Raw genomic sequence first — 25,333 nt, forward strand, 5'->3', positions numbered from 1 at the left:
GTACGTCCTGTACGTTTGTCTGTGACCGCTGTTTCTCGACAACCACGGGTCCGATATACTTTTAACTTGCCAGGTATATTGCTGGGGACCCGAGGATGTGCCTTTTCAAGGTTTCATATTAATCGGACAATTACTTACCGAGCTATGTCCAAAAAACGATTCAACCAATCAGAGAGCAGCGAACTATCGCGTGTGCCGAACGTGGCGGACACACTCTGCCTCGGATGGCACATTTGAGAGCGTATTCATTTATTTCACGTTTGCAAACTATGTTGGCGTTAAACTATGTTTTAAAACTAATAAAAACGAATTTGCGATTCATTCGCTTTCCTGCGCGTTTGTGCACGCGATGGCGATTTCTTTACCAAACTCCGGAAGCCGTTCGCTTTGGACCAAACCATTTCATGTAAATAGAGGGGGGGGATTGTCACCGTACTCGCAAGCCGTTCGCTTTGGACCAAACCATTGCATGTAAATAGAGGGGGGGGATTGTCACCGTACTCGCAAGCCGTTCGCTTTGGACCAAACCATTTCATGTAAATAGAGGGGGGGGGATATAATTTTAGATATAGATATAGTACGGGCAATGCCCTAGTCTATCTATAATTCCAGTAATCTCTGTACGTCTGTACGTCTGTTTGTCTGTGACCGCTGTTTCTCGACAACCACGGGTCCGATATACTTTTAACTTGCCAGGTATATTGCTGGGGACCCGAGGATGTGCCTTTTCAAGGTTTCATATTAATCGGACAATTACTTACCGAGCTATGTCCAAAAAACGATTCAACCAATCAGAGAGCAGCGAACGATCGCGTGTGCCGAACGTGGAGGACACACTCTGCCTCGGATGGCACATTTGAGAGCGTATTCATTTATTTCACGTTTGCAAACTATGTTGGCGTTAAACTATGTTTTAAAACTAATAAAACCGAATTTGCGATTCATTCGCTTTCCTGCGCGTTTGTGCACGCGATGGCGATTTCTTTACCAAACTCCGGAAGCCGTTCGCTTTGGACCAAACCATTGCATGTAAATAGAGGGGGGGGATTGTCACCGTACTCGCAAGCCGTTCGCTTTGGACCAAACCATTTCATGTAAATAGAGGGGGGGGATATAATTTTAGATATAGATATAGTACGGGCAATGCCCTAGTATTAAAAATTCGCTTTTGCTTTTCCGTTATGATATATTACTATTTCGTTTGATGATAGTCGTCACAAAAACGTCAACAATGATGCCGACATATATTTCTTCGTTTTTATTTCATTCAACATATTAGCCGGAAGTAAAATATGTTTCAGGAAATTACCGAGAGATATTTCTTCGTTTTTCTTATTAGTTATGTGCGCATACACTTTAAATAGGTTTATTTGAAATCTTTAATTTTCCACAAACATTCCACACACGCGGGAAAATGCAGAGATATATTTTTTTAAATCGCGTCATGGTGTATCATACACCGCCCAACATGACACCGACGGCAATGTGTCGATATCTATTTTAAATTCGATATATCATTTCATTTTTCACAGTCGCTAACATAGTTTTAGACTCGGTTGAAAAAAAACGAGAAGAAAATCCGATGAAAGTTGCCGTTTATAGAACGAAATGAATTCTCAAATGCCTGTAACTTCAAGGCCATTGAGTCTCTCTCACGCCTTTATCTCCAATCTAACTCACCATATGATTTCATTTTTATCGATGGTTTTAGAGTCGGTGTCAGCAATAATTGAGAACATTCCACACACGCGGGAAAATGCAGATATATTTTTTAAAATCGCGTCATGGTGTATCATACACCGCCTAACATGACACCGACGGCAACGTGTCGATACATATTAAAAATTCGATATATCATTTCATTTTTCACAGTCGCTAACATCGTTTTCGACTCGGTTGAAAAAAAACGGGAAGGAAATCCAATGAAAGTTGCCGTTTATAGAACGAAATGAATTCTCAAACGCCTGTAACTTCAACTTCAAGGCCATTGAGTCTCTCTCACGCCTTTATCTCCAATCTAACTCACCATATGATTTCATTTTTATCGATGGTTTTGGACTCGGTGTCAGCAATAATTGAGAACATTCCACACACGCGGGAAAATGCAGAGATATATTTTTAAAAATCGCGTCATGGTGTATCATACACCGCCCAACATGACACCGACGGCAACGTGTCGATATATATTAAAAATTCGCTTTTGCTTTTCCGTTAAGATATATTACTTTTTCGTTTGATGACAGTCGTCACAAAAACGTCAACAATGATGCCGACATATATTTCTTCGTTTTTATTTAATTCAACATTATTAGCCGGAAGTAAAATATGTTTCAGGAAATTACCGAGAGATATTTCTTCGTTTTTTAAAATTAGTTATGTGCGAATACACTTTAAATAGGTTTATTTGAAATCTTTAATTTTCCACAATATAATTTACTTGCCATTTATCATGTGATGATTACGAGACAAATTCCTCTTGAGGATCGTGACAATTCATGCGCTGCGTGGAAACTTCTATTTCCAAAATGAATGAGACGATCGATGAAGAACGCAGACTTGAACAGGATGCAGCAAGAAAACGAATGAGACGGGCGAACGAGTCCATCGACGAACGTCAATGCAAACTTGCGGGGTCACCCGTGGGAATCCCACGGGCATGGATGTGTGTGACATTTCGACATATTGAGTTAGATGCTGCACATTCATTTTTACAAAATGGTTACTGGCAAGTCATCAGATCCAGAAATGGTGTAAAAACCACCGTTTAGAGGCCATTTTTCCCCGCAAAGCGGGGGTTGGCCTTTTCGGGGACCGTGGTAGTTGTTGTTTTTTTGTCCCCTTTTTGAAGCAATGTTTTACGGCCGGATGCCCTTCCTGACGCCAACCCTTTTTGCCGCCTTCAACGACAAACAGGGAATTACCAGTGAACTGGTACTCAATTAGCCGACCTCAGAAGGATGACAGGCTGAGTCAACCCCCCTGGCATTAATTCGGCGATCGACCGAGATTCGAACCCAGGATCCTAAGCCGGCACCCTAGCCGCTAGCCCAACACCAGAAATGGTGTCATGAACACAATTTATTTACGCACAAGCACAAAAGCAAGACGGGCCGATTTCCGATTCCGACGGGCCGACGGGCGAGACGGGCCGATTTCCGATTCCGACGGGCCGATTTGGAGCAAGAAAAAGAACGAGACGGGAGAAAAAGGAGAGAAACGAGACGGGGAAAGCCGATTGGAGAGGCGAGTGAGGCGCGATTGGAGAGGAGTGTGAGGCGCGATTGGAGAGGAGTGTGAGGCACGATTGGAGAGGAGTGTGAGGCGTGATTGGAGAGGAGTGTGAGGCACGATTGGAGAGGAGTGATTGGAGGGGAGTGTGAGGCACGATTGGAGAGGAGTGTGAGGCACGATTGGAGAGGAGTGTGAGGCGCGATTGGAGAGGAGTGTGAGGCGCGATTGGAGAGGAGTGTGAGGCGCGATTGGAGAGGCGTGTGAAGGATTGGAGAGGAGAGGAGTGTGAGGGATTGGAGAGGTGAGGGATTGGAAAGGAGAGGGATGTGAGGGTTTGGAGAGGAGAGGAGTGCTAGGTGGAGAGAGGAGAGTGTCAGGTGGAGACAGGAGAGTGTCAGGTGGAGACAGGAGAGTGTCAGGTGGAGAGGAGTGAGGGGTCACATATTATGTGAAATAACTAAATTCACACCATTTCTGGATCTGATGACTTGCCAGTAACCATTTTGTAAAAATGAATGTGCAGCATATAACTCAATATGTCGAAATGTCACACACATCCATGCCCGTGGGATTCCCACGGGTGACCCCGCTAGTCTATATTATAATAGCCGTAGATGATTCTGTCTGTCTGTCTGTCTATCTGTTGGGTGTCTGTCCGGGGTGTGGCTTACTCGGTTTGCAGAGTAGCTCCACCCATAGCTCCACCCATTCTGGGAGTGGCTATAAACAAATATCCACCATTTTATTAACTCGCATAGCTTTGAGTCCTGTTTTGTAGGCCCGTGGTGTCTTGCTCTCCCCCAGTTTTATTTCAAATCAAATTCGATAAATCATTTCATTTTTCACAGTCGCTAACATAGTTTTAGACTCGGTTGAAAAAAAACGGGAAGAAAATCCGATGAAAGTTGCCGTTTATAGAACGAAATGAATTCTCAAAGGCCTGTAACTTCAAGGCCATTGAGTCTCTCTCACGCCTTTATCTCCAATCTAACTCACCATATGATTTCATTTTTATCGATGGTTTTACTTTTAGACTCGGTGTCAGCAATAATTGAGAACAATCCACACACGCGGGAAAATGCAGAGATATATTTTTTAAAATCGCGTCATGGTGTATCATACACCGCCCAACATGACACCGCCGGCAATGTGTCGATATATATTAAAAATTCGCTTTTGCTTTTCCGTTATGATATATTACTATTTCGTTTGATGATAGTCGTCACAAAAACGTCAACAATGATGCCGACATATATTTCTTCGTTTTTATTTCATTCAACATATTAGCCGGAAGTAAAATATGTTTCAGGAAATTACCGAGAGATATTTCTTCGTTTTTCTTATTAGTTATGTGCGCATACACTTTAAATAGGTTTATTTGAAATCTTTAATTTTCCACAAACATTCCACACACGCGGGAAAATGCAGAGATATATTTTTTTAAATCGCGTCATGGTGTATCATACACCGCCCAACATGACACCGACGGCAATGTGTCGATATCTATTTTAAATTCGATATATCATTTCATTTTTCACAGTCGCTAACATAGTTTTAGACTCGGTTGAAAAAAAACGAGAAGAAAATCCGATGAAAGTTGCCGTTTATAGAACGAAATTAATTCTCAAATGCCTGTAACTTCAAGGCCATTGAGTCTCTCTCACGCCTTTATCTCCAATCTAACTCACCATATGATTTCATTTTTATCGATGGTTTTAGAGTCGGTGTCAGCAATAATTGAGAACATTCCACACACGCGGGAAAATGCAGATATATTTTTTAAAATCGCGTCATGGTGTATCATACACCGCCTAACATGACACCGACGGCAACGTGTCGATACATATTAAAAATTCGATATATCATTTCATTTTTCACAGTCGCTAACATAGTTTTCGCCTCGGTTGAAAAAAAACGGGAAGGAAATCCAATGAAAGTTGCCGTTTATAGAACGAAATGAATTCTCAAACGCCTGTAACTTCAACTTCAAGGCCATTGAGTCTCTCTCACGCCTTTATCTCCAATCTAACTCACCATATGATTTCATTTTTATCGATGGTTTTGGACTCGGTGTCAGCAATAATTGAGAACATTCCACACACGCGGGAAAATGCAGAGATATATTTTTAAAAATCGCGTCATGGTGTATCATACACCGCCCAACATGACACCGACGGCAACGTGTCGATATATATTAAAAATTCGCTTTTGCTTTTCCGTTAAGATATATTACTTTTTCGTTTGATGACAGTCGTCACAAAAACGTCAACAATGATGCCGACATATATTTCTTCGTTTTTATTTAATTCAACATTATTAGCCGGAAGTAAAATATGTTTCAGGAAATTACCGAGAGATATTTCTTCGTTTTTTTAAATTAGTTATGTGCGAATACACTTTAAATAGGTTTATTTGAAATCTTTAATTTTCCACAATATAATTTACTTGCCATTTATCATGTGATGATTACGAGACAAATTCCTCTTGAGGATCGTGACAATTCATGCGCTGCGTGGAAACTTCTATTTCCAAAATGAATGAGACGATCGATGAAGAACGCAGACTTGAACAGGATGCAGCAAGAAAACGAATGAGACGGGCGAACGAGTCCATCGACGAACGTCAATGCAAACTTGCGGGGTCACCCGTGGGAATCCCACGGGCATGGATGTGTGTGACATTTCGACATATTGAGTTAGATGCTGCACATTCATTTTTACAAAATGGTTACTGGCAAGTCATCAGATCCAGAAATGGTGTAAAAACCACCGTTTAGAGGCCATTTTTCCCCGCAAAGCGGGGGTTGGCCTTTTCGGGGACCGTGGTAGTTGTTGTTTTTTTGTCCCCTTTTTGAAGCAATGTTTTACGGCCGGATGCCCTTCCTGACGCCAACCCTTTTTGCCGCCTTCAACGACAAACAGGGAATTACCAGTGAACTGGTACTCAATTAGCCGACCTCGGAAGGATGACAGGCTGAGTCAACCCCCCTGGCATTAATTCGGCGATCGACCGAGATTCGAACCCAGGATCCTAAGCCGGCACCCTAGCCGCTAGCCCAACACCAGAAATGGTGTCATGAACACAATTTATTTACGCACAAGCACAAAAGCAAGACGGGCCGATTTCCGATTCCGACGGGCCGACGGGCGAGACGGGCCGATTTCCGATTCCGACGGGCCGATTTGGAGCAAGAAAAAGAACGAGACGGGAGAAAAAGGAGAGAAACGAGACGGGGAAAGCCGATTGGAGAGGCGAGTGAGGCGCGATTGGAGAGGAGTGTGAGGCGCGATTGGAGAGGAGTGTGAGGCACGATTGGAGAGGAGTGTGAGGCGTGATTGGAGAGGAGTGTGAGGCACGATTGGAGAGGAGTGATTGGAGGGGAGTGTGAGGCACGATTGGAGAGGAGTGTGAGGCACGATTGGAGAGGAGTGTGAGGCGCGATTGGAGAGGAGTGTGAGGCGCGATTGGAGAGGAGTGTGAGGCGCGATTGGAGAGGAGTGTGAGGCGCGATTGGAGAGGCGTGTGAAGGATTGGAGAGGAGAGGAGTGTGAGGGATTGGAGAGGTGAGGGATTGGAAAGGAGAGGGATGTGAGGGTTTGGAGAGGAGAGGAGTGCTAGGTGGAGAGAGGAGAGTGTCAGGTGGAGACAGGAGAGTGTCAGGTGGAGACAGGAGAGTGTCAGGTGGAGAGGAGTGAGGGGTCACATATTATGTGAAATAACTAAATTCACACCATTTCTGGATCTGATGACTTGCCAGTAACCATTTTGTAAAAATGAATGTGCAGCATATAACTCAATATGTCGAAATGTCACACACATCCATGCCCGTGGGATTCCCACGGGTGACCCCGCTAGTATATTATTATAATAGCCGTAGATGATTCTGTCTGTCTGTCTGTCTATCTGTTGGGTGTCTGTCCGGGGTGTGGCTTACTCGGTTTGCAGAGTAGCTCCACCCATAGCTCCACCCATTCTGGGAGTGGCTATAAACAAATATCCACCATTTTATTAACTCGCATAGCTTTGAGTCCTGTTTTGTAGGCCCGTGGTGTCTTGCTCTCCCCCAGTTTTATTTCAAATCAAATTCGATAAATCATTTCATTTTTCACAGTCGCTAACATAGTTTTAGACTCGGTTGAAAAAAAACGGGAAGAAAATCCGATGAAAGTTTCCGTTTATAGAACGAAATGAATTCTCAAAGGCCTGTAACTTCAAGGCCATTGAGTCTCTCTCACGCCTTTATCTCCAATCTAACTCACCATATGATTTCATTTTTATCGATGGTTTTACTTTTAGACTCGGTGTCAGCAATAATTGAGAACAATCCACACACGCGGGAAAATGCAGAGATATATTTTTTAAAATCGCGTCATGGTGTATCATACACCGCCCAACATGACACCGCAGGCAATGTGTCGATATATATTAAAAATTCGCTTTTGCTTTTCCGTTATGATATATTACTATTTCGTTTGATGATAGTCGTCACAAAAACGTCAACAATGATGCCGACATATATTTCTTCGTTTTTATTCACGGAGGTATATAATATGGAGAGCCAATTGGCCACCTCGCAGCATTAGCCGCCGTGAAGCCACCGGAAATAGTCTGGCGGCCATATTGGGAAGCCGATCGTAAGCCTGTCAAAGCAAAGGCGTGGCGCACTGATGATGCAGCTGGAGCGAATTTTAGGACCGCCGACTATTTAATTAATATAGAATACTAATATTTGAACTGATATTCGGGCTCAGAATCCCGTTCTTTAAGGAAATGGTGTTCATTAAGTTTGAAGTTGGTTCTAGACGCATTTTTCCTGGGGAATCCAATGGTTTAGAGCTTGTTTGAAAAAAAAGTGCCCAAAATTACCGCTCGGTGTTCTTTATCGTTCTTCTCATGACCCAATCACCCACTAGTAGGAATAAGAATCCTGACATGTTACACCCCTGTTTAACTCCTGTCTTCACCTTGAACCATTCTGTTGTTTCACCTTGGTCGACGACCGCACATTGAAAGTCTTGGTAAAGGGCTTTTACAAGGTTCACTAATTTTCCAGGTATGCTGTATTTCTTCATTATGACCCAGACTTTCTCTGGGCAAGGAGTCGAAAGCTTTCTAGAAATCTATAAAATTGAGGTACATCGTCGTTTGCCATTCTTTGGCTTGTTCTATAATATTCCTCAATATAAAGATCTGATTTGTTGTCATGTTATATGATGTTACTTAATTCAGTCATTATATTGTAACTAAGATGTGTATGTTTCTATTACCGAGATGTTAGAAACCACGCAGATATAATGATAACCAGAGTTTATTCTACACTGACATGGGTCAGCAACACATCAACAGTGAGTCAGTCACATAAATGACATGAAACGCTGTCATGTAGTTAACCCACACAATTCACAGTTAACCCACAAAACACACCCACACCATGTAGAGATGAGGTCGCTCTTATATTTCAGCTTGCTCTGGTGTTGCCTCACTGGTGAGCAAACAGGACCAGTTTGCAATATTTTTTCTTGATGCGCTCTTCCTTCATGTCATCATCGAGTGTTCTCACAACATGATGGAAACGTATCTTGCTGTATGATTGTGATACAGAATGTATTAAAGCAAACACATGGTTGCTGTCTGCCTCACAGTCAAACATGTGCCGATCCAAGGAAGCAAATGTAGACCGACCGACCTCAGAAAGGACAGAAGTGGAAATTGCCACTCTTATCCCACTTTCACGAGGCATTTTGCCATTGCTTACAGCCAGGAGCCTCTTGACACAGCGTTCAGTCGCCTCACAGACACGAACAACACTGTGCGAGGGAACTATGAGGCCACCCCTGTTCTTGGTAACAATCAGGCTGTACATTGGTGTGGTTTGCCATTCTTCGTTGTTACTGGTCAATGCAGAAAGACATTGGCGACACTTCAGAGTCTTCCTCACCATCCTCACCACATAGCCGGCAATATAGCCAACACATGACTCTGTAAAGATGGAAAGTTGCTCAAAATTTGGAATATCCGCATAGTCGTGGTCCTCTTTTGCCGGCGATCTCAACTCCAGGTCGTATCGTCTGGCCACCAACATGTCGTGACTCTCGTCAGGCACAGCCTGCTTTGCAACGCACTTGAAGGAAGCCGCATTCAGGATTCTGGTTGAGTCCTGTGCAGAACAGTTCCCACTTGCAGACTTGATGTCATGTCGCATCAAGAGGCGCTTATATGCGGCAACAAACTGCCGGGCCGTTGGGTTATTCCCACTTCCACATGCAATGCGGACCGCTCCAAAGAAAAGTTCAATGTGGTCTTGGCTCATTTTGTACGTGAGCAGGTATCGCAGGGGAGATGAGGCAGGTTTGACATATGTGAAATACAAAATTTTGACACTCTCTATGCAGATCATGAAACCAATGAAGGGGGTTTTCAAACGCGTATTGGTCATAACTTGACCATTCATGTTTTTGATGTTGGACAAGTAACTGTAGGCAGTATCCAGGAATGGCAGGAAATGTCCTTCTCGTGATGTCATGAGTGGTGCCTTGTAGTTTCGTGCCAATGGATTGCGAGAATTTAGAATGTCAAACAGTTTGTCCAATGTTTCAATGTATTGGCAGGTAGCCTCACTGCCCTGAAATTCTGATAGTTGCAAAGTGTCCCTGCAAAACCGAATTGCATCTGCCACACTAGTGCTCAATGTCTGAGCAGCTGTGTCCACCTTCATGACATTGCTCTTCCACTCGATGTGTTTCCGGGAGAGCTTATTTCCCAGACGCAAGCCTTCCCTCTTCTGCAGATCAAAGAGTGCCTGGATGTATTTCCACGCGATGACTTTTTTGTTGCCTTCCTCCATCATTTTCATGGATCCAAGACAGTTTCTTGCAAGTTTAAGCATGTGACATGCATCGAGTACAACACAAATTTTCTTTTCGGGATTTGCTGGGTGGGGAAATGTTGGTTTCACATTCTGCGGCGTGATGTCGGCACCTAGCTCACGTAACATTGTCAAATGAGCGGACGGTCCATCGCAAGTTAAGGAAACCACCTCTGCACCGATATCATGCAATTTTAGTAGACATTGTGTCACCAAATTCGCCTGTTCCTTCCCCGACAATCCATTTATCATAAAGTATGCTACAGGCACTTTCCAACTGTCATTCAGCTTCCATTCCCCGATTCCGATTCCCCGATCGACGTGGGAGCCCCAGCTCCTTCACTAGCAGACAAGACAGCCGGCTTAACGTTCGCCAGGATGATCAGTCGCCCTGCCCGTGAAATACCAGGATCGGGATTCGTACCAGGACCCTGAACAACTTCCTGCCCTACCTACTGCTACTGCGAAGTGGGAAGGCAATGGCAAACCACCTAGTGCTGTAATTTATACAACCCTCATTTGCAGTTATTGGCATCAGATAGCTAAGGAAAAATAACAACTATTGAACAATAAACTTCCAATTTAGTTGCATGTTCGAGTCCGGTGTATTGTATTACTTGCCCTGATGGATGTGGACGAATGTCACAATCGGCTTCCCAATATGGCCGCCAAGCAACTTCCGCTAGCTTCAGCCGACAGACGTCATTGGATCTCCAGTTTATTATATACCTCCGTGTTTTTATTTCATTCAACATATTAGCCGGAAGTAAAATATGTTTCAGGAAATTACCGAGAGATATTTCTTCGTTTTTTTTATTAGTTATGTGCGCATACACTTTAAATAGGTTTATTTGAAATCTTTAATTTTCCACAAACATTCCACACACGCGGGAAAATGCAGAGATATATTTTTTAAAATCGCGTCATGGTGTATCATACACCGCCCAACATGACACCGACGGCAATGTGTCGATATCTATTTTAAATTCGATATATCATTTCATTTTTCACAGTCGCTAACATAGTTTTAGACTCGGTTGAAAAAAAACGAGAAGAAAATCCGATGAAAGTTGCCGTTTATAGAACGAAATGAATTCTCAAATGCCTGTAACTTCAAGGCCATTGAGTCTCTCTCACGCCTTTATCTCCAATCTAACTCACCATATGATTTCATTTTTATCGATGGTTTTAGAGTCGGTGTCAGCAATAATTGAGAACATTCCACACACGCGGGAAAATGCAGATATATTTTTTAAAATCGCGTCATGGTGTATCATACACCGCCTAACATGACACCGACGGCAACGTGTCGATACATATTAAAAATTCGATATATCATTTCATTTTTCACAGTCGCTAACATAGTTTTCGACTCGGTTGAAAAAAAACGGGAAGGAAATCCAATGAAAGTTGCCGTTTATAGAACGAAATGAATTCTCAAACGCCTGTAACTTCAACTTCAAGGCCATTGAGTCTCTCTCACGCCTTTATCTCCAATCTAACTCACCATATGATTTCATTTTTATCGATGGTTTTGGACTCGGTGTCAGCAATAATTGAGAACATTCCACACACGCGGGAAAATGCAGAGATATATTTTTAAAAATCGCGTCATGGTGTATCATACACCGCCCAACATGACACCGACGGCAACGTGTCGATATATATTAAAAATTCGCTTTTGCTTTTCCGTTAAGATATATTACTTTTTCGTTTGATGACAGTCGTCACAAAAACGTCAACAATGATGCCGACATATATTTCTTCGTTTTTATTTAATTCAACATTATTAGCCGGAAGTAAAATATGTTTCAGGAAATTACCGAGAGATATTTCTTCGTTTTTTAAAATTAGTTATGTGCGAATACACTTTAAATAGGTTTATTTGAAATCTTTAATTTTCCACAATATAATTTACTTGCCATTTATCATGTGATGATTACGAGACAAATTCCTCTTGAGGATCGTGACAATTCATGCGCTGCGTGGAAACTTCTATTTCCAAAATGAATGAGACGATCGATGAAGAACGCAGACTTGAACAGGATGCAGCAAGAAAACGAATGAGACGGGCGAACGAGTCCATCGACGAACGTCAATGCAAACTTGCGGGGTCACCCGTGGGAATCCCACGGGCATGGATGTGTGTGACATTTCGACATATTGAGTTAGATGCTGCACATTCATTTTTACAAAATGGTTACTGGCAAGTCATCAGATCTAGAAATGGTGTAAAAACCACCGTTTAGAGGCCATTTTTCCCCGCAAAGCGGGGGTTGGCCTTTTCGGGGACCGTGGTAGTTGTTGTTTTTTTGTCCCCTTTTTGAAGCAATGTTTTACGGCCGGATGCCCTTCCTGACGCCAACCCTTTTTGCCGCCTTCAACGACAAACAGGGAATTACCAGTGAACTGGTACTCAATTAGCCGACCTCGGAAGGATGACAGGCTGAGTCAACCCCCCTGGCATTAATTCGGCGATCGACCGAGATTCGAACCCAGGATCCTAAGCCGGCACCCTAGCCGCTAGCCCAACACCAGAAATGGTGTCATGAACACAATTTATTTACGCACAAGCACAAAAGCAAGACGGGCCGATTTCCGATTCCGACGGGCCGACGGGCGAGACGGGCCGATTTCCGATTCCGACGGGCCGATTTGGAGCAAGAAAAAGAACGAGACGGGAGAAAAAGGAGAGAAACGAGACGGGGAAAGCCGATTGGAGAGGCGAGTGAGGCGCGATTGGAGAGGAGTGTGAGGCGCGATTGGAGAGGAGTGTGAGGCACGATTGGAGAGGAGTGTGAGGCGTGATTGGAGAGGAGTGTGAGGCGCGATTGGAGAGGAGTGTGAGGCGCGATTGGAGAGGAGTGTGAGGCACGATTGGAGAGGAGTGTGAGGCGTGATTGGAGAGGAGTGTGAGGCACGATTGGAGAGGAGTGATTGGAGGGGAGTGTGAGGCACGATTGGAGAGGAGTGTGAGGCACGATTGGAGAGGAGTGTGAGGTGCGATTGGAGAGGAGTGTGAGGCGCGATTGGAGAGGAGTGTGAGGCGCGATTGGAGAGGCGTGTGAAGGATTGGAGAGGAGAGGAGTGTGAGGGATTGGAGAGGTGAGGGATTGGAAAGGAGAGGGATGTGAGGGTTTGGAGAGGAGAGGAGTGCTAGGTGGAGAGAGGAGAGTGTCAGGTGGAGACAGGAGAGTGTCAGGTGGAGACAGGAGAGTGTCAGGTGGAGAGGAGTGAGGGGTCACATATTATGTGAAATAACTAAATTCACACCATTTCTGGGTCTGATGACTTGCCAGTAACCATTTTGTAAAAATGAATGTGCAGCATATAACTCAATATGTCGAAATGTCACACACATCCATGCCCGTGGGATTCCCACGGGTGACCCCGCTAGTCTATATTATAATAGCCGTAGATGATTCTGTCTGTCTGTCTGTCTATCTGTTGGGTGTCTGTCCGGGGTGTGGCTTACTCGGTTTGCAGAGTAGCTCCACCCATAGCTCCACCCATTCTGGGAGTGGCTATAAACAAATATCCACCATTTTATTAACTCGCATAGCTTTGAGTCCTGTTTTGTAGGCCCGTGGTGTCTTGCTCTCCCCCAGTTTTATTTCAAATCAAATTCGATAAATCATTTCATTTTTCACAGTCGCTAACATAGTTTTAGACTCGGTTGAAAAAAAACGGGAAGAAAATCCGATGAAAGTTGCCGTTTATAGAACGAAATGAATTCTCAAAGGCCTGTAACTTCAAGGCCATTGAGTCTCTCTCACGCCTTTATCTCCAATCTAACTCACCATATGATTTCATTTTTATCGATGGTTTTACTTTTAGACTCGGTGTCAGCAATAATTGAGAACAATCCACACACGCGGGAAAATGCAGAGATATATTTTTTAAAATCGCGTCATGGTGTATCATACACCGCCCAACATGACACCGCCGGCAATGTGTCGATATATATTAAAAATTCGCTTTTGCTTTTCCGTTATGATATATTACTATTTCGTTTGATGATAGTCGTCACAAAAACGTCAACAATGATGCCGACATATATTTCTTCGTTTTTATTTCATTCAACATATTAGCCGGAAGTAAAATATGTTTCAGGAAATTACCGAGAGATATTTCTTCGTTTTTCTTATTAGTTATGTGCGCATACACTTTAAATAGGTTTATTTGAAATCTTTAATTTTCCACAAACATTCCACACACGCGGGAAAATGCAGAGATATATTTTTTAAAATCGCGTCATGGTGTATCATACACCGCCCAACATGACACCGACGGCAATGTGTCGATATCTATTTTAAATTCGATATATCATTTCATTTTTCACAGTCGCTAACATAGTTTTAGACTCGGTTGAAAAAAAACGAGAAGAAAATCCGATGAAAGTTGCCGTTTATAGAACGAAATGAATTCTCAAATGCCTGTAACTTCAAGGCCATTGAGTCTCTCTCACGCCTTTATCTCCAATCTAACTCACCATATGATTTCATTTTTATCGATGGTTTTAGAGTCGGTGTCAGCAATAATTGAGAACATTCCACACACGCGGGAAAATGCAGATATATTTTTTAAAATCGCGTCATGGTGTATCATACACCGCCTAACATGACACCGACGGCAACGTGTCGATACATATTAAAAATTCGATATATCATTTCATTTTTCACAGTCGCTAACATAGTTTTCGACTCGGTTGAAAAAAAACGGGAAGGAAATCCAATGAAAGTTGCCGTTTATAGAACGAAATGAATTCTCAAACGCCTGTAACTTCAACTTCAAGGCCATTGAGTCTCTCTCACGCCTTTATCTCCAATCTAACTCACCATATGATTTCATTTTTATCGATGGTTTTGGACTCGGTGTCAGCAATAATTGAGAACATTCCACACACGCGGGAAAATGCAGAGATATATTTTTAAAAATCGCGTCATGGTGTATCATACACCGCCCAACATGACACCGACGGCAACGTGTCGATATATATTAAAAATTCGCTTTTGCTTTTCCGTTAAGATATATTACTTTTTCGTTTGATGACAGTCGTCACAAAAACGTCAACAATGATGCCGACATATATTTCTTCGTTTTTATTTAATTCAACATTATTAGCCGGAAGTAAAATATGTTTCAGGAAATTACCGAGAGATATTTCTTCGTTTTTTAAAATTAGTTATGTGCGAATACACTTTAAATAGGTTTATTTGAAATCTTTAATTTTCCACAATATAATTTACTTGCCATTTATCATGTGATGATTACGAGACAAATTCCTCTTGAGGATCGTGACAATTCATGCGCTGCGTGGAAACTTCTATTTCCAAAATGAATGAGACGATCGATGAAGAACGCAGACTTGAACAGGATGCAGCAAGAAAACGAATGAGACGGGCGAACGAGTCCATCGACGAACGTCAATGCAAACTTGCGGGGTCACCCGTGGGAATCCCACGGGCATGGATGTGTGTGACATTTCGACATATTGAGTTAGATGCTGCACATTCATTTTTACAAAATGGTTACTGGCAAGTCATCAGATCCAGAAATGGTGTAAAAACCACCGTTTAGAGGCCATTTTTCCCCGCAAAGCGGGGGTTGGCCTTTTCGGGGACCGTGGTAGTTGTTGTTTTTTTGTCCCCTTTTTGAAGCAATGTTTTACGGCCGGATGCCCTTCCTGACGCCAACCCTTTTTGCCGCCTTCAACGACAAACAGGGAATTACCAGTGAACTGGTACTCAATTAGCCGACCTCCGAAGGATGACAGGCTGAGTCAACCCCCCTGGCATTAATTCGGCGATCGACCGAGATTCGAACCCAGGATCCTAAGCCGGCACCCTAGCCGCTAGCCCAACACCAGAAATGGTGTCATGAACACAATTTATTTACGCACAAGCACAAAAGCAAGACGGGCCGATTTCCGATTCCGACGGGCCGACGGGCGAGACGGGCCGATTTCCGATTCCGACGGGCCGATTTGGAGCAAGAAAAAGAACGAGACGGGAGAAAAAGGAGAGAAACGAGATGGGGAAAGCCGATTGGAGAGGCGAGTGAGGCGCGATTGGAGAGGAGTGTGAGGCGCGATTGGAGAGGAGTGTGAGGCACGATTGGAGAGGAGTGTGAGGCGTGATTGGAGAGGAGTGTGAGGCACGATTGGAGAGGAGTGATTGGAGGGGAGTGTGAGGCACGATTGGAGAGGAGTGTGAGGCACGATTGGAGAGGAGTGTGAGGCGCGATTGGAGAGGCGTGTGAAGGATTGGAGAGGAGAGGAGTGTGAGGGATTGGAGAGGTGAGGGATTGGAAAGGAGAGGGATGTGAGGGTTTGGAGAGGAGAGGAGTGCTAGGTGGAGAGAGGAGAGTGTCAGGTGGAGACAGGAGAGTGTCAGGTGGAGACAGGAGAGTGTCAGGTGGAGAGGAGTGAGGGGTCACATATTATGTGAAATAACTAAATTCACACCATTTCTGGATCTGATGACTTGCCAGTAACCATTTTGTAAAAATGAATGTGCAGCATATAACTCAATATGTCGAAATGTCACACACATCCATGCCCGTGGGATTCCCACGGGTGACCCCGCTAGTATATTATAATAGGCTACGGTGATTCTGTCTGTCTGTCTGTTGGACGTCTGTCTGGGGGTGTGGCTTACTGGGTTTGCAGAGTAGCTCCACCCACTCCTCCTTTTTGGAGGCTTCATGTAAACAAATATCCACCATTTTATTACCTCGAATAGCTTTGAGGCCTGTTTAGTTAGGCCCGTGCTGTCTTTCTCTCTCACACAGGTTTATTTAAATTCTAATTCGATATATCATTTCATTTTTAAGTCGCTAACATAGTGTTAGACTCGGTTGAAAAAAAACGGGAAGAGAATCCCAAGAAAGTTTCCGTTTATAGAACGAAATGATTTCTCAAAGGCCTGTAAACTAAAGCCCATTCATTGAGAGTCACCCTCACGATTTTATCTCGAATTCACCATCTGATTTAATTTTTATCGATGGTTTTAGACTCGGTGTCAGAAATAATTGAGAACATTCACACACACACGGGAAATTGCCGAGATATATATGTTTTTTTATTCGCGGCACAGTTAGTCATACACCGCCTGAAATAATAGACGGGAAAATGGCGAGATACATTAAAAAGTCGTGGCGGACTTTTCCATTTGATGACAATCGTCACGATGAAATATTTAATTTATACGTCGTCACAATAATGTGGAGAGAGGAGCCTAGCTTCGTTCACGTGTCGCCACAGACGGGAAATTGCCGACAGATATTTCTTCGTTATTATTTCATTCATCATTATCATACGGAAGTAAAGGTAATCCTGTTTAAACTGGCATTAATTCCATCATTGTTTTTTTTGTTTTTTTCCCGCACGAGTTCTCAAGGCTGAATCGCCTAAAATAACAGACGGGAAAATGCAGAGATATATAAAACAATCGTGACTCGGTTTAAAAAAACAGGAAGAAAATTCAATGAAAGTTACCGTTTATAGAACGAAATACATTTTCAAAGGCCACTCTAATTCACCGTCACAGTCGCTGGGATGGTTCAAATCTCAGTTTCAGCTAAAGTTGAGAAAATCGGCAAAATGTATTCCAACATCCCTTTTGAATGTGTTGACTGCTAAGTGGGCACGGCGAAGGAGAGAGGAGAATGAGAGACGAGAATGACAGCAGAATGAGAGAGGAGAATGAGAGACGAGAATGACAGCCGAATGAGAGAGGAGAATGAGAGACGAGAATGACAGCCGAATGAGAGAGGAGAATGAGGGATGAGAATGAGAGAATGAGAGAGTACAATGAAAGAGGAGAATGAGAGTGGAGAATGAGAGAGGAGAATGGGAAAGGAGAATGAGAGCGGAGAATGAGAGAAGAGAATGAGAGTTGAATGAGAGTGGAGAATGAGAGGCGAGAATGAGAGAGGATAATGAGAGGGGGAACGAGAGGTGAAGGATAGAAGAAAACGTTCCCAGGACTACGTTATTTATATTATTACTTGGTAAAAGTACAGCGAATGAATACTGAAGTTCGGGATCGAACCAAAGTCAAATTATATTATTCCATATTCCTGGGGTTACATACAAAGTTTGTTTTAGGCGATTCAACTCTTCCAACTATGTAGTTAAACAATACAGTTCTTCAAAAATGTACATAATAATGTCGACCAACTATGGAATACAATATTTATTAATAACGTTTGGTTTTAATCCACTTCTACTTTGTAAAGCGAAGTGTTTTCGATACTTTCAAATTTATAAATGAACAAGAGTCAAGGCGGGTTCTCCACCCTCTACCCTCCACCCTCTACCCTCCACCCTCTACCCTCTCAAATCAAGTGAAGTCAACAAAGTGAAGGTCGAAGTTTCACTTCCCACCCTATGCTCCCTCCTCTCCCCTGTATGTGATCCTTTCCTCCTCTCCCCTGTGTACAATGCACTCCACTGTGCAGCGTGCGTAGTGAGGGGTTGGAGTGGAGCGAGGGGTTGGAGTGGAGCTAGGGGTTGGAGAGGAGCGAGTGGTTGGAGAGGAGCGAGGGGTTGGAGAGTGAGGAGTGAGGGGGTTGGAGAGTGAGGAGCGAGGGGTTGGAGAGGAGCGAGGGGTTGGAGAGGAGTGAGGGGTTGGAGAGGAGGTCGGGGTTGGACAGGAGAGAGGGGTTGGAGAGGAGTGAGGGATTGGAGAAGAGCGAGGGATTGGAGAGGAGCGAGGGGTTGGAGAGGAGCGAGGGGTTGGAGAGGAGCTCGGGGTTGGAGGGTGAGGAGCTAGGGGTTGGAGAGGAGAGAGAGGTTGGAGAGGAACGAGGGTTTGGAGAGAGGAGCTAGGGATTGGAGAGGAGCGAGGAGTTGGAAAGGAGTGAGGGATTGGAGAGGAGCGAGGGGTTGGAGAGAGAGGAGCGAGTGGTTGGAAAGGAGTGAGGGATTGGAGAGGGGCGAGGGGTTGGAGAGTGAGGGCCGATTGGAGAGGAGAGTGAGGAGCGATTGGAGAGGCGAGTGAGGAGCCATTGGAGAGGGGAGTGAGGGGCGATTGGAAAGGGGAGTGAGGCGCGATTGGAGAGGAGAGTGAGGCACGATTGGAGAGGCAAGTGAGGCGCGATTGGAGGGGAGTATGAGGAATTGAAGAGGAGTGTGAGGGATTTTAGAAGAGTGTGAGGAATTTGAGAGGAGTGTGAGGGATTTTAGAAGAGTGTGAGGGATTTGAGAGGAGTGTGAGGGATTTGAGAGGAGTGTGAGGGATTTGAGAGGAGTGTGAGGGATTTGAGAGGTGTGTGAGGGATTTGAGAGGAGTGTGAGGGATTTGAGAGGAGTGTGAGGGATTTGAGAGGAGTGTGAGGGATTTGAGAGGAGTGTGAGGGATTTGAGAGGAGGGTGAGGGATTGGAGAGGAGTGTGAGGGATTGTAGAGGAGTGTGAGGGATTGGAGAGGAGTGTGAGGGATTGGAGAGGAGTGTGAGGGATTGGAGAGGAGTGTGAGGTATTGGAGAGGAGTGTGAGGTATTGGAGAGGAGTGTGAGGGGTTGGAGAGGAGTGTGAGGGGTTGGAGAGGAGTGTGAGGGGTTGGAGAGGAGTGTGAGGGGTTGGAGAGGAGTGTGAGGGGTTGGAGAGGAGTGTGAGGAGTTGGAGAGGAGTGTGAGGAGTTGGAGAGGAGTGTGAGGAGTTGGAGAGGAGTGTGAGGGGTTGGAGAGGAGTGTGAGGGGTTGGAGAGGAGTGTGAGGGGTTGGAGAGGAGTGTGAGGAGTTGGAGAGGGGTTGGGGAGGAGTGTGAGGAGGTATTGGAGAGAAGTGTGAGGAGGTATTGGAGAGGAGTGCGAGGAGGTATTGGAGAGGAGTGTGAGGATGTATTGGTGAGGAGGTATTGGAGTGGAGTGTGAGGAGGTATTTGAGAGGAGTGTGAGGAGGAGTGGCATTGGAGAGGCGTGAGGGTGGAGAGGAGTGAGGGGTCACATATTATGTGAAATAAATAAATTGTGTTCATTGCACCATTTTAACCATTTTGTAAAATTTAATGTGCAGCATCTAAATCAAGATGTCCAAATGTCACACACGTCCATACCCGTGGGATTCCCACGGGTGAACCCACTAGTATATATATATATTTATATATATATATATATGTGTGTGTGTGTGTGTGTGTGTGTGTGTGTGTGTGTGTGTGTGTGTGTGTGTGTGTGTGTGTGTGTGTGTGTGTGTGTGTGTGTGTGTGTGTGTGTGTGTGTGTGTATATGTGTGTTACTGATAGACTCCTAAACGGAGAGGCTCACGTGCTTGATATTTGGCATAGACATGGCCATTGAGCCTTGGGAGGACATGGCCTACCTAAAAATATTTGACGAGATCCATATTTTTTATTCATATTTACCTCAGCACATTTCAGCGAGGAACATTATACACGGAATCTCAGCCGGTGCCAGAGCAGCTCGCTGATTCGCTCAGAGCGATCACCTGATGTTCACGTGATGTTCCAACATCTGTAACACCCATGGGTGTGCATTCTTTCTCGCACACCGTACTCGCACCTGCACACCTAGGCACACTCATACCTTCCACACAATCCGTTACACACTCTTCCCGCACACAGTCTGTAACATCCACGGGTGTGCACTCTCCTGTTGCACACCCAATCATCACACACCATGGCGCACACTCTTCCATTACACACTCGGTAACACCCCCTGGTGTGCACTCTCGTTACACACCCTGCAACATGCTCTGGTGTGCACTCCTGCACACTCTCTGTAACACATTCTCCTGTTACACACTCTTCCCGCACACATTCCGTCATACACTTTTCTCGCTCACACTCGCGCTCCGGTGCACACTTTTCTCTCACACGCGCACCAGTCGCCCTCGTACACCGCACAATGGACCTTCCACGACCGCTCGGGTTTCGTTTCTCTCCCAAGTGCGCCAAAAACCCATTCGCGCCAAACACATTCGCGCCATTATTTCTCACCTCGGGGTCCTTCTCCGGATGCACCTGCAAACTTCCAATTTGGTTAGCAAGCCCGACATCACGATGCAAATACAAACTTTGGGTGCATTCCATTTCTTCCCTCTAGTGGGGCAACTTAGCATAACAATTGTGCATTTTGGGAGGAAAGCACCAAATTTGGCACAATAGTAGACTACCATATTATGAAAATATCTGGATATTGGGCCATCTCAGATTCAGAGATTTGATTTTTGCAAGATTTCGATTCGATTGGGATCGAAGAGAACACCTTCTTCATCTTCTGTACAGTGAAGTTTCCAGCCCTGAATTCTCTGGCTACATCTTGGTGCTTCATTGGGAGTGCAACCATGTCCCTCAGGTGAACAGGGACCACGTGGCATAGTGTGTGTGGTCTAAGGCATGGAACCATGGGACCCAGACTCGGGCCCGTTCACACTCACACAGGGAATTGCAGGCAGGATGCTTTTCAGGCCAAACGCGCCGACTTGGTCATCCAGGAATGGTCCCGTCCGGCTCTCCTCGGTCACAGCATGTCCCACGATGATGGCAAGCAGGCGGTGGCGGGATCCTCGGAGCGCGTCTCCCGAACAAAAGCAGATGATGATGAGGCAGGAAGGCAGGAAGGAATGTACTCATCTCTCGGCACGGCTGGCGGTTTCACAGCGCGTTCAGTAACCAGCGTGCTATCACTTGCGTAACTCAATGCACTATAGCGGCTCGGCTTCAAGCTCAACCAAGCGTTACTTTAACAGGAGCGCGTATCTTGGTTCATGCGCGTTGTTCTCCGAAGGTCAAATGTTCGAGAGTCCTTCGTGGCTCAATTGCTCTTATGGGCTGATAACTTGTTCAAGCGCCTCTCCCCTCAAAACTGCTTCGTTCGTCAAGCGCCTCTCCCATAACTGGGGTGGGGGCTTTCGCGTGACCGGTTATATCTGCCACGCCCTGCGCTTTCCTGAGCGTTCCAACCACACCCTGTGACGCAGTGCTGCAGCCACACGCTGTGAGCCCTGATTGGTGGCTCGCGCTTACCGTCAGCTTCTCTGCCGCCCTCCTTCGGCCTGGATCGACTTGCCAGGCCCGACCTCGTGGTATTTCGCGCCAAACCAATCAGAGTATCGAGGCATCATAAGCAATGGAAACCTAACGCTCATTATTCTACTCAACGCAAGACTAACACCGGAAAAGGACTATTCTCACACATACTAAGAAATAACTGTACTACTAATGAGGCGACATGTTGTTTGTGTGACTAACTATGAGGGGGAAATTTAACCTTTATTATACAAAACTCAAAACCACAACAATACGTTGTAACGAACGGCGTGAGGATCTCAAGGGCAATTTTAGCGATGTGAGGATACCCTACCATTTGGCGGCACCAAAACGTTGAGCGTTGTTGTGCCGAAGAGTTGTTGTTGAGTCTGGCTCTGCTGAAGTTTGATGAGGTCGTCAAGGTATTGGTCGTTGACATCTGCCATTGCAACGTCAAAAGTAAACGGCTGCCGCACCCATGCTGGGTATTGCTCTTGGTCGGGGAAGTAGCCGTCGAATGACTTTCCCAGCTCATCCAAGTGTGTGGCAATCGCTTGCTTCAGCTCCCCCAGTACAGCAGTGCCTCCAACTTCAGACTCATCTTCGATCCCGCTCACGCACTTGTCCAGCAGTGAAAAGTTCGCGAAGTTGTCGTTCTCTGTTCGCCGCCTCCACAACGGTAACTTCTTTCGGAAAGCGCTCAGCTTTTCTTCAGATTCAATGACAATGACTCCTCCACGCTGCATCTGGCAATTGAGATGATTGAGTGCGTCGAAGATGTCAGCCAAGTACGCTATGGCGAGGATGAACTCTGACTCTTGGAAGTGCGTTGCATGGCAATGCTGGTGCTCTCGCAAAAACAGGGCTAATTCTACACGCAAGGCTAAAACACGGCTCACTACCTTCCCTCGTGATAACCATCGAACGTTAGAGTGGTAGAGAAGGACTTCAAATTCAGAGCCGATTTCATTGCACAGCTCTTTGAAGATGCGATGATTCAGAGCACGGCTTCACACGTAATTCACAGTTTCAACGACGATTTTCAGAACAATGGACAGTTTTGGAGGCAGGGTTTTTGATGCCAGCGCGTGTCTGTGCAGGATGCAGTGTGTGATGCTGATGTGTGGTGCATCGGCCTTCACCAGTGCTCCAAAACCGGATTTGCATTCCAGCAAAGCTGGAGCTCCATCCGAGCAAACTGCAGACACCATGTTCCACGAGAGGCCGTTGCTTCTGAAGAAGTCGTCCACAAGCTTCTTCATGTCAGCTGCCTTCGTCGTTGTTGTGAGAGGCTTGCAAAACAGAAAGTCTTCCTTGATCTCGTTTCCTTTGACATAACGCACAAATAAGATGAGCTGGCTCAAATTCGAAACGTCGGTGGTCTCGTCGAGTTGAAGGCTGAATTTCATTGGGCTCGTGACTAAATCTGCAACTACCTGGGCAAGGATATCGTCGCTCATGTCGTCGATTCTGCATCTGATAGTGTCATTTGAGAGTGGAACGAGAGACAACTTGTTTTCAGCAGCTTTTCCCAGCATGATGTTGGCCATCGTCAACGTGGCCCGTTTGATGAGTGTCTCGCCAACGGTGTGCGGTTTGCCCTGCTTTGCGATCAGGTACGCAACTTCATACGACGTGGTGAGGATCGGTTTATCAATTGGAACAAAGCCGAGAGTGGGCAAGGTATCACTTGCGTCGAATCGGACTCTCATCAATTTGAATTCATCCAGCGTTGCATCTTTGTACTGCCCCTCGCCGTGCACTTATTTGAAGTGTCCCCGTAGTTTTGCTGGTGCGAGGCTGGAGTTGCTCAACTTGACATTGCAAAGCATGCATTGAGGACACTCACTTCCGTCCCGTTCCATCAAAGACGTGAACCCGTACCGCATGTAATCACGTACCGCATGTTTTTTGCTCGACATACTGTAAAAAAAAAAAAAGTGACAAACTGATCTTAATTGTGTTCGGGCAAATAATTATATGACAAAAATTAAAAAAGGAACATGCTTAAATATAATCAGTACCCCTCTGAAAACTGAGAAATTTTAACGAAGAAAACATAATTAATAGTTACGATGATGGGATTTATTATCTACTCAACTCTATGCCACCTCAAATCCCATTATAATATTACATAGAAAACTGCGAATTGTTAGTTTTGAATTGCAACCAAAGGAGTTATATCACCTCCACCTAATTTTCTGAGTAATGAAATCATATTTTATAATCACCATCCACTTTTGACTTTAATATAACTCTGAACCGCCCTGCATATCCACAAACATTTCCAACTTACTTTTCAATTAATCAGTAACTCCAAAGTAAGGCGCGACCAATGACGCAAGGCACACGGCAAGCTAATCGAGGCTATTCACTGGAATTTCCGAACACCTGCAATGTCCAAAACCCAGGAAGTAAGTGAACAAGTAAGCACCATCAACAGAATAATTAGCAAGTTGCTCATTGATTCAACTTACTACAGTCAGTGTGAAACAACTTATCTTAAACACAGACCAGAGAAACCATGAATGGGATGGCAATACAATTACAAATAACATTTCCATTCGTTCGTAACATTCATAGCAAAATAATAATAATATTAATAATAAGCGTAATTACACATAGATTCAAAATTGATACCAAACTAAAAAAAAAAAAAAATTGCAATGCGTTTCGGAGGACCTCCACCGAACCCCTGAGACTGGCTCACTGAACCCCTGGGGTACCCAGGTTAAGAACCACGGTACTAATAGTTAATAGTTATTCGGGATTATTTCCACACTTACGTGTTTGTGATGTTGTTCTTCTTCTTCGTCGTCTGCGTCTTCGTCTTCGTCAATAAAAACAGACCCTCAAACGCACCGATGATCCGAACTTTCCTGCCAATTCCCCAAATGTAGAAACACCAAATAAATGTGAAATATTAATCGTGTCCATCGAGTTTTTCACCAATATTTATTTTGAGTTTGCACGTTCACTAATAAATTATTTTAACTCGTCAAATGGGTTCGATGAAGAAATCAATTGAGTGAAAATTGTCCAACAATGCACTAGATGAATACACCGCTTAATTAACTGTTGACGTTTCTAAGAATGTACAATTCTTAAGTTCATTTTGAAATGTTTTCTTGGAAAAAAGATTTCCAGAATAACATTTTAATATTTAATTTAAAACACGAAAATGATTGACAGGAGGCGGAGCCTGGAGTGCGTTTGCGGGTTTTCCCAAAATGTGGATCTCGTGTG

This window comes from Myxine glutinosa, chromosome 8 (genome assembly GCF_964187855.1).
Source record: "Myxine glutinosa chromosome 8, kmMyxGlut1.1, whole genome shotgun sequence".
Classification (NCBI taxonomy): Eukaryota; Metazoa; Chordata; class Myxini; order Myxiniformes; family Myxinidae; genus Myxine; species Myxine glutinosa.